The sequence below is a fragment of the Lissotriton vulgaris genome, chromosome 2_1 (genome assembly GCF_964263255.1).
Source record: "Lissotriton vulgaris chromosome 2_1, aLisVul1.2, whole genome shotgun sequence".
NCBI classification, from domain to species: domain Eukaryota; kingdom Metazoa; phylum Chordata; class Amphibia; order Caudata; family Salamandridae; genus Lissotriton; species Lissotriton vulgaris.
The window spans coordinates 37,214,487-37,225,748 of record NC_141687.1 but is presented as its reverse complement, the minus strand read 5'-3'; positions in this window follow the sequence as shown (position 1 = coordinate 37,225,748).

Genomic DNA, 11,262 nt, shown 5'->3' with positions numbered 1-11,262 from the left:
CTCGACATATACAAATGTGGGAGGAGGGTAGGGTAGTGAGGGTTCACCAGGGTACTAACACCAAACCTATCAGTCAGGGAGTGTAGGCGGCCGGCAAGATACGACGGTAGTGACCACCCTCAGACTACCCCGTCCCACCCCGTGATTTGAACAACCCTTGAAAACGCCCCCGTACCTTGTGGAGCCACACTTCTCCCCTGGAAGTGTGGCGGGGCGGCTCGTGGTATCATTGGCCTCCTGGCTTGTCGTCACTCAGCTCCAGGGGTCCTAGCAGCGGTTCCACGACAGCGGCTCCGTCTTCCTCCGTGGCGTCCTCCTCGTGTTCCAACTGGCGTTCCGAAGGTTTCGCGCCGGCAACCCAGAACGGAGCTTCCTTAAACGCCCCCGCCTCCTCCGGTTGGTCAGTATCGGGTGACGTCGTCTGACCTGATTGGGCGAGTGTTGGCGGACCTGCCCCTAGCGTCACAGGGGCTGGATACAGAGGTACACGTCCCTGAGGCAGAGCTGTAGAGATCCAGGAAACGTCCAAAGGATCCTGCGGACGGGGTGGAAAGGAAGAAGCATTAGCAAAGACACCCCGTCCGTCCGAATCAGGGAGTTCATCTAAGTCAGGGAGCTCCGCTTCGTGACACATCCCACCCCCAGGATTGACCCGATCGGGGGAAATCGGATAGCGGGACAGAAAGTCAACATTCCCCTGCAAGGTACCCTTTCGATGACGGACCTCGATCTGGAAGGGCTGCAGGGCCAAGAACCAACGCAAAATGCGATCATTGTTCCCCCTATTACGCTGAAGCCAAGTTAAAGGAGCATGGTCCGTGTACAACACAAATGGCCTCCCCTCAAGATAGTACCTCAGTTTTTCGACACCCCAACGAACAGCCAAACACTCCTTCTCAATCGTCGAATATGCCTGCTCTCTAGGAAACAGCTTGCGGCTGATAAAGAGCACGGGTCGTTCAGCCCCAGTCTCATCCTCCTGGGAAAGGACTGCACCAATGCCAACCCCCGAAGCATCAGTCTGGAGGATGAAGGGTTTAAGGAAGTCAGGGGAAATGAGGACAGACGAGGAAGTCAAAGCGTCCTTCAAGGCTTGGAAAGCCGAAGACTGTGCCAGAGAGGGTGTAGGAAGTGCAGCAGATTTGGTATTCTTCCCAAGGAGGTCAGTGAGAGGAGCGGCCATGCTAGCAAACTGAGCAATGAACCGGCGGTAATAGCCCACCAGTCCCAAAAAGGCCCTGAGTTCTTTCTTTGAAGTCGGGTAAGGCAGAACTTTAATTGCTTCCAATTTCTCCATCTGGGGCTTAATTTGTCCATCGCCCAAAAGATACCCAAGGTATTTCACCTGCTGGAAAGCAAACCGGGACTTCTTCGCATTGATGTGGAGACTGGCCTCCCTTAGACTGGACAGTATTTTTTCGAGGTGAGACAAATGGTCATCCCAGGTTTTGCTAAACACCACAATATCGTCCAGGTAAGCAGACGCATATTGTAGGTGAGGTGCCAGCAGCGTGTCCATAACTCTTTGAAATGTAGCTGGTGCCCCATGTAAACCAAAGGGGAGTACCGTAAAGTGGTAATGACCAGATGGTGTTGAAAATGCTGTTTTTTCCATATCTTTGGGAGCAAGGGGAATCTGCCAGTATCCCTTGGTGAGATCTATGGTGGTGATGTACCGTGCCTCCCCAAGGCGTTCCAATAACTCATCGACTCTGGGTAGAGGGTACGCATCCTGTTTGGATACCCGGTTAACGGCCCTAAAGTCGATGCAAAAACGGATGCTACCGTCAGGTTTCGGTACTAACACCACCGGCGAGCACCAGTTGCTATGGGAAGGAACTATGATCCCAGCCTTCAGCATGTTGTCTACCTCGGCTTGGAAAGCCGAGCGTCTGGCCTCAGGAATACGATAGGGCTTCTGTTTCACCACTGTATTTGGGAGAGTAGGTATGCTGTGATACGCTAAATGAGTACGACCCGGTTGATCAGAGAAAACTGCTGAATGTGACAAAAGTAGTTTTCTGACTTCTTCCTGTTGGGTCGACGATAAGTCAGGATTCACAGGGGCAGCATCAACAGTATGCTCAGTATTAAGTACAGGGGAGACTACATTGACTGACTGTGGAGGTGGACCTAACCATTTCTTTAGAATGTTAATATGATACATTTGGGTTTTGCCTCTTCCTAACTGGACCAGATACGTGGTACGTCCTATTTTCTTCAGGATTTTATAAGGCCCCTGCCACTCCTTCCTCATTTTATGCGTAGAGGAGGGTAACAGAATTAGAACCCAGTCGTCTACATCCAACACTCTCCACTTAGTACCACGGTCATACAGGGTTTTCTGCTTATTCTGTGCTACCGCTAAGTGTTCGTGAGCTAGGGTTCTGAGTTTATGTAGCCTGCTCTGGAGTTGTCTAGTATAATCCAACAGGGCTTCAGCTTCTTGTGCTCCTTCAGTTTCCCAACTATCCTTTGTGATCTCGAGGAGCGTTCTAGGGGGTCTCCCAAACAACATCTCGAATGGGGATGTCCCTAAGCTGGATTGTTTCTGACTACGAAGTACAAAGAGGGCCAAGGGTAGTAACTGATCCCAGTTCTTTCCATCACCCGACAACAGTTTTTTTAGTGTCAACTTAAGGGAGCCGTTGTAACGCTCAACCAAACCGTCTGTTTGGGGGTGATATACAGAGGTTTTGATGTGTTTGATATTGAGCTGTTTGCACACTTGCTGCATCAAACGGGACACAAAAGGGGTGCCCTGATCTGTAACAATCTCTTTTGGGAAGCCCATGCGTGAGAAGACTTCAACAAGCCTCTGGGCTATTGCTACTGAAGTGGCTGACTTGAGAGGAAAGGCCTCGGGATACCGCGTAGCATAATCAACCAAAACCAAGGCATACTGATGCCCGCGGGATGATTTGGGTAAAGGCCCGATTAGGTCCATACCGATACGGTCAAACGGAACCCCTATGATAGGCATGGGCATCAATGGGGCAGGAGGTGGAGTGTATGGATTCCGTTTCTGACATATTCTACACTCCTGACAGTATTTCTGAACCTGGGCATAAATACCAGGCCAAAAAAAATGTCGCAGTATAGATTGGCTCGTTTTTTCTACCCCGGAATGGCCAGCTAGCAAATGGGCATGACCAAAGAACAATATCTGCTCTCGAAAGTCAATTGGGACCAGCAACTGGGGTTCAGCGTCAGCCTTGGCAAGCCTATACAATAAACCGTTTTTTTCTAGAAAAGTGGGATAAGTTCTAGTGGTTGGATCCTGCCCACTTCGTGCCACCTGCCATGCGTTGGCGAGACTTGCGTCATTCAATTGGGCAGTCCTGAAGTGAGTATCCCGGGCCCAAGGTTCTGCGGCCAACAAGGTGTCATGGGGAAGAGATAGATGTTGTAGGGTTTCCAACAGCAAAGTACTAAAGGAAGGATTATCAGTCCTTATGATTATGGGCTCAGGTAAACCCGCCATAACTCCCACTACGACTTCCATATTCTTTCCTGAAGGTGTATGAAGCGTGATTTTAGCTACGGGATATTCCTTGACGTCCCCATGGACACAACGGATACTAACCTGTTTCCCTGGAATGTGAGAGTTGCGGTCTACTAGCTCTTCCCTTACTACTGAATGTTTGCACCCGGAATCTAGCAATGCTCGTATACTAGTACCGTTTAAAGAGACACGTACATAGAAGGTGGTTCCGGTTTCTTGTGCATACAGGATAGACCTTGGAGCATAGCTCACATCCATAGGTTCGTCTTCTCTGTCTTTTTTCTTTCGACAAAATCGAGCAATATGTCCCCATTCTCCACAGTCATAACATTGAGGCCCTGAATTGGGAAGTTCAGGTCGTTGGAACCGGACTTTCGGGGGTTCAGGGGTGGGTTTTTGAAACGTTTCTCAGTTTTGACAGGTGAAATGATTTTAGTATTTTTTCGGGCTCCTTCATGTACGGCTTACCCTGAGCCCGGGCATAACATGTAGCCATTTCGATAGCATGCTCCAAGGTTAACCCCGCATGTTGTTTGAGCCACCTTTGGGTACTATAGGGAAGGGACTCGATGAACTGTTCGAGATATATTTTATTCATAATGGCGTCGATGTTCCCTTCATTTGGCTTTAACCACAAGTCGGCAGACTCCTTTAGTTTGAAGAACAGGGTTTTGGGCAGATCCCCTGGTGACCCCTTCTCTTGCCGAAACCTTAATCGATGGGTTTCTTCGTCTACCCCCAACCTATCGAGGATGTATTGTTTCACAACCGCATATGCAGTTGTTCCATCCCGGTTTACTGTCTGATATGCTGCCTGGGCCTCACCAGTCAGCAACGGCGCCAAATAGAAGGGCCACCTATCACCTGGCCAGGAACTAGCTCTCGCCGCTCTTTCAAAGTTCAAAAAGAAAGCAAGGGGGTCTTCACCTGTGCTAAATTTCTGTAATGGAAAGACAGTACCTGGAGGTGGGGCTGTAGCCCTTCCCTGTCCTATTACAGTCAACAATTGTGTTTGACCTTCCGCCAATTTTAGAATATTATCGGACTGTGTTTGGATGGCTTGGGAAAACGCAGTCCGGTCTGCTTCCATTTGGGACAAAAGATTCTCCATTCTGTATCGGATGGCGTGGTTCACTGGTTGATCCGGGTCACGGCACCACTTGTGGGGAACGGGGATGGGAGAATGAGAATCGTTACGAGTTGAAGCAGGTCTGTAACTCTTTTTATTCGGTTTAACAACACCGAGATAAGTTCAAGGTTGGAAAGTCCAGTCTCCTGGGAAACAAACAATACACAAGGGTCCTCTCCTTTGGGGAAGGGTCCGGGTCTTCGGTTCCAGTCTTGAGGAAGCGGGAGCTGACCACAGGGCTGGAGATCACTCGGAGAAAAGGAAAGAAAAACAGCCACGTTAGGGGCTGGGCTCGACATATACAAATGTGGGAGGAGGGTAGGGTAGTGAGGGTTCACCAGGGTACTAACACCAAACCTATCAGTCAGGGAGTGTAGGCAGCCGGCAAGATACGACGGTAGTGACCACCCTCAGACTACCCCGTCCCACCCCGTGATTTGAACAACCCTTGAAAACGCCCCCGTACCTTGTGGAGCCACACTTCTCCCCTGGAAGTGTGGCGGGGCGGCTCGTGGTATCGTTGGCCTCCTGGCTTGTCGTCACTCAGCTCCAGGGGTCCTAGCAGCGGTTCCACGACAGCGGCTCCGTCTTCCTCCGTGGCGTCCTCCTCGTGTTCCAACTGGCGTTCCGAAGGTTTCGCGCCGGCAACCCAGAACGGAGCTTCCTTAAACGCCCCCGCCTCCTCCGGTTGGTCAGTATCGGGTGACGTCGTCTGACCTGATTGGGCGAGTGTTGGCGGACCTGCCCCTAGCGTCACAGGGGCTGGATACAGAGGTACACGTCCCTGAGGCAGAGCCGTAGAGATCCAGGAAACGTCCAAAGGATCCTGCGGACGGGGTGGAAAGGAAGAAGCATTAGCAAAGACACCCCGTCCGTCCGAATCAGGGAGTTCATCTAAGTCAGGGAGCTCCGCTTCGTGACATTAATACAGCATAAAAGTTAAGTTCGAAGCTCAGGTATAAAAAGTAAAAAGGTAAATTACAAGAGTGTTTATACTGATCGAAGGTAACTATCAGAGATAAATCAGTTCATGGACGCTCTACACCTTACTGCAAATTTAAAAAAGCTGGCAGCTGCAGTAATCGTGAGTTCATCCTCAAGCATGTATAGTTTGAGTAAGGCTGTGCTACATTGTCTTAGGCCCCATAACTTCAAGAGTGGGAGTAGGTGTTTCTTTCTTCCCCAATCATAAAATTTACAGAACAAAACAACGTGTATGTTGGACTGCTTAGAAACGTTGTCACAGGGACAAACCACCAAGTCAGCAGACCAGTCATTTATGGTGGGGAATGTTAACAGACGATATAAGCAGTCCGTCCTCATCCTTGTTAGCAGCATTCTCGTGTAGGCCGGAAGGGTCGGGGAGAGATAAAGGGGAATGCCTGCACCATGGAGTAAAAGGTTATGGTGGACAATCGTTGGTTTGTTTCCTTCAAGGTAGGAACGCCTGTCCTCGAGCAGGCCTAAGGAAATCAAAAGGGGGAGTGAAGAGGTGATGCCTGTGGGCACCGAGGTGGGCACGTCCTCCTCTTATCAGGGATATAGGTTAATCAGAAAGGGCAACCTCACATTGGGTGGATGTGTATCCAGATGTCATTGGAATACACCATCTTTGTTAAAATACCCCTCACACACCAAAAGGGCCCTTGGTGTCATGCTTCATCATCGGGGTCTTCCCGTCCCGCTGCGGGGCGGGGCAGTGCTGCGACAAGCGGATACGCTGGAGCACCTTTAGATGGAGGTGCTTATGTGTTGGGAGTGAGTGTCAGTGGGGTCAGGGGTGATATAAGGTGTGATTTTAAAAGATACCTGGCCTAGTGGAAAAAAAATTTTTATTAAACACTGGCTGGTATTATTAAAAAAAAGTGAAACGGAGAGATAGAGCAGGTTAATGGGCTCTCTCTCCTAAGTGGGTCAACATGTTTCGAGGCACGGGGCCTCTTCGTCAGGACCTAGGGGAGATCCCCCTGTCACTCACTAATGTTTTCTCCACAAAAGTAGAAAAAAGTGTATGTACAAATAGTGAACAAAAAGGACTATGTGAGTAACTACAAATTAATAATTACAACACATATATGCTACCACACTAATAATGTAGTATGCCTGCAAGATAAGAGAGATAGATTAAAAATGCGCCGATCCCAAGGTGCGCTTAACTCTAATATACCTGTAAAGGAAAATGAGAAACACACACAGAAATATATACAAGTGTGGGATCATATGTAAACATTGAAGATTGTTGAAGAATTCCTTCAGCATACGCGGAAGTGTACCAGCCAGGGCGCTTGCGCAGAGAAAAACCAGACAGTGCCTGGTGCCGCTGCGGTCAAAACCTCCCGGTCCGGCTATCTATTTAGCCAGAATTAGCCTTATACTCCAGAATAATGCCAACAATCGTTATTAAACGGGTACTATAAACGGAGGAACCAAGATCTATGGGTTCTATCTAACACTCCAACATGGCCGCCCCCGTATATCCCTTTCTGGCCATGCATATCCGGCGAGCTTCCCGCCACGCTTAATTGATCAATTACCCAATTACCATCTAGTATAAAAACACGCCGCCCTCTCCCCCCTTCATATCCACGGAAGCCGCGGACGAAGGAGGAAGCACAAGCGTGCTAGGGGCACAGTAAGTACGGCATAGCCGTCTCGAGTAGGATGGAGCCTATATTCTAACCTAACCTGATTGAGTTACCTTATACCTCTTTAGGAGGGGAGGATTATATTATATCCACTTCTTTCTTCTCTGCAGCTGATACCCCACCATACCCTTCAGTCTTATGCTGGCTCATGAGGCATTGACCCCCCCACTGATAAGTATGCATTTCCATATCTAAAACCTCTGGCTATGTAGAACTTATGTATGTTACTTATTATGTGTGTGTCTGGCTGTATGTGTGCTGAAGGAATTCTTCAACAATCTTCAATGTTTACATATGATCCCACACTTGTATATATTTCTGTGTGTGTTTCTCATTTTCCTTTACAGGTAAATTAGAGTTAAGCGCACCTTGGGATCGGCGCATTTTTAATCTATCTCTCTTATCTTGCAGGCATACTACATTATTAGTGTGGTAGCATATATGTGTTGTAATTATTAATTTGTAGTTACTCACATAGTCCTTTTTGTTCACTATTTGTACATACACTTTTTTCTACTTTTGTGGAGAAAACATTAGTGAGTGACAGGGGGATCTCCCCTAGGTCCTGACGAAGAGGCCCCGTGCCTCGAAACATGTTGACCCACTTAGGAGAGAGAGCCCATTAACCTGCTCTATCTCTCCGTTTCACTTTTTTTAATAATACCAGCCAGTGTTTACTAAAAAAAATGTTTCCACTAGGCCAGGTATCTTTTAAACTCACACCTTATATCACCCCTGACCCCACTGACACTCACTCCCAACACATAAGCACCTCCATCTAAAGGTGCTCCAGCGTATCCGCTTGTCGCAGCACTGCCCCGCCCCGTAGCGGGACGGGAAGACCCCGATGATGAAGCATGACACCAAGGGCCCTTTTGGTGTGTGAGGGGTATTTTAACAAAGATGGTGTATTCCAATGACATCTGGATACACATCCACCCAATGTGAGGTGGCCCTTTCTGATTAACCTATATCCTCGAGCAGGCCTAGACAACGGGCCTTGAGATCCTTTTTCGAGATTGTTAGACATGAAGTAGGATTGTCATACAGATCGGCCAGACCCAATGAAGTTAGAAATTTCTTGGCATAAACAAGCCAGGGTATTTTCCTTGAATCTGTTAGAGCCATACAGTCCTTAATCACGTCTCGATTGAGGGCTGTCTTTTCTGAGGACCATATTTTGTGCCATAGCAGAATTGGTGTGGTCTTGATTATGTCTGATATGTATACCCTGGCAAGCTCGTTGTGGCAGACTGTGGTAGAGATGGAACGCGTGACAGCCAGCAGATATCTCAAAAATGCGTTCTCGCTGGTTTGTATCTCTCGGCAGTCCGCCATGCCCCAAATTCCAGCACCATATATTGCTGTGGAAACGCATTTGGCTGCATAAATGTTCAGCAAAATCCCAACCGGTTTCCCACCAAGTTTTGTTGCAAACTTCTTTAGGGCTCTGATTTGTCTGATGATAGCCAAATTGCGAGTGTGAATGGCTGCGTTCCATGTCCCTTTGTTGTTAAAATATACACCCAGATAGCTAAAGGTTTTTGTTAGGCTTATCTTTGTTGCATTTATGAAGGTGTTACATGAAAAGTTCTTTTTGTTACTGCAGCACATAGTGAAAGTTTTACTCACGTTGATCTTAAGGCCTCTCGAGCCCATGAATGTGGAAAAGGCTGACAACGCTTTTTGTAAGCCTAGTTGAGTCCTGGACATAATGACAGCGTTGTCCGCGTATAAAAGGATTGGGACTGCATGGCCATTTATTTTAGGATAGTCAACGTCCAATTTCGACAGACAATCAGCAACACTGTTAATATAGAGATTAAAAAGAAAAGGGGCGAGGATGCAGCCCTGCCTGACCCCTTTTCTGATAGGAAATATTTGTGTGCAGGTTCCGTCCTTTCCATAGCGGACCTTGGCCCCAGCTCCTCGATACAGCTCCTTTATGAAAGCAAGTATATTTGGATCGACTCCCAGGTCTGTGAGGGTAGACCAAAGTATGCTATGATTGAGACAGTCAAAAGCAGAGCTTAAGTCTACAAAGGTCATATATATATTGCTCTTCTTCGCCATTAGATATTTGTCAGTAATCAGGGCTAAGTTAAGACATTGCTCCACTGTCCCAAGGCCAGAAACAAAACCATATTGAAATTTGGGCAAAACGTCATTTTCCTGGGCCCACACTTGTAGTTGATTCAACAAGACTCTCCCGGCCACCTTCATCATAGAGTCCAGTAAAGAAATCGGTCTATAGCATTTTGGGTCCATTCTTTCACCTTTTTTAAAAATAGGTATTATTATTGCTTCTTGCCATGTTACAGGAAAACCTTCGAGAGCGTAAGAATTAAGTACATTTGTGATAATTGGCGCCCAGAGTTGAATATTGTCTTTGAATAAATCAATGGGAATTCCGTCCGGACCTGGTGCTTTAGCATTAGAGCTTTCAAGTATGGCCAATTCCACCTCTGGATAGTTAAAATGGGTGAGAAGCGGAAAAGACTCTGTCTGGCTTCTGTGCGAGCCATTTCCCTCCGCTGGCAGTATTTCGAGGTTGGGTGGTTCAATCTGCTCATCTAGTTTATACAGGTCAGTAAAATAGTTTGTCCAGGCTTCCTCGGTGATGGCGATTTCTATGAGGTCAGACGTCCTATCCTAAAAGAAGGGGGCGTTGACCTCCCTCCAACAGGCCGTGTTGTCCCTTAGGGTGCTTGCTTTTATTAATGCCTCCCAGGCGGCATCTTTCAGTTCCCTTTTCCTGTTTTTGATTGCCTGTCTGTAAGCAGCACGTGCAGATCTTATTTCCAGTAAGTTTTTAGGAGATTTTTTGAGTATGTCCTTTAGAATGTTATGTGTTTTTGAACATTCATGATTAAACCAGCCTGGGCTCTTGGTCACAGTACTTTCTTTATGTTTTCTGGTTAGATTTTTCCTAATTTGTATTGCAATTTTATCAAAGGCAGATATGATTGCTCGTGGATTAGGAGGGTGTTCAAGACAAGTCTGAAAGAGATCAGGGTCAGACGTTATCAGTTTTTCCAGGAACTTAATTGTGTCAACTTTAGCCCATATTATGGTGTAGCCATTTCTAGATGATAGAGATATAGAATGTGAATAAAGGTTTTCTATTATGCCCCCGGATTTATTCCCGCTAGAGGGAGTGTATATTTTGGCACTAATCGGATAGTGATCACTCATAACTAAATCTTCTCTCCTAGCTTCTAGGGCATCGCCATGGTGGCTATTGGACATCAAAATGAAGTCTATTGTCGTGAATGACCCCCTTCCGTGAAATGTAGGTAAAAATTCAGTCGAGGGCACAGTTAGATCATTAAAGAAGCCTAAATCCCATTCATGTAGTAGGTTGTTCAGTTGATTCCCAACAGTTGTGTGCTCGAAGTGGGTAATATAGTCGCCATTAGGGGCTCTTAAATCGCAGGCCCTTGTTCCGCTGTATGGACATAAATGACAATTAAAGTCTCCTAGGATCACTATACGGCTATCCGATCTGTCCCCTCCCGCTCCCTTCTTTAAAAGTTTAGACAAATGCTCTGTAAATTGGAGCTGGTCAACCCTCGATACGTTGTTATATAGGTTGATAATAAGGGAACTAACAGCCTCTTTCCCAGTCAGTCGAAAAGCCTGTAGAGAGAGACCAATTTTGTTGGTGCTGGGGTCAGATGAAGAGATATCTACACTTTCTAGAAAGATATTGAACCTATTTGAGACATATAAACAAAGTCCTCCCGAACATCTACCTTTACTGGACTGAATAGCTGGAGTAAAATGTGTGCTAAAGCCATCTAAATTGGTAGGTGTCAGATCCCAGCATTCCTGCAACGCTATTATGTCAAAGGTGTTTATAAAATTCAAGAAGATTGGGTCGCTTGCTTTTTTCGAGAGTCCAGCGATGTTCCAAGTTAAGAGGGACATGTTTTGATTAGAATCAGGATTGTTCGATGAGAAGTTGGACTGTGTTGGACCAG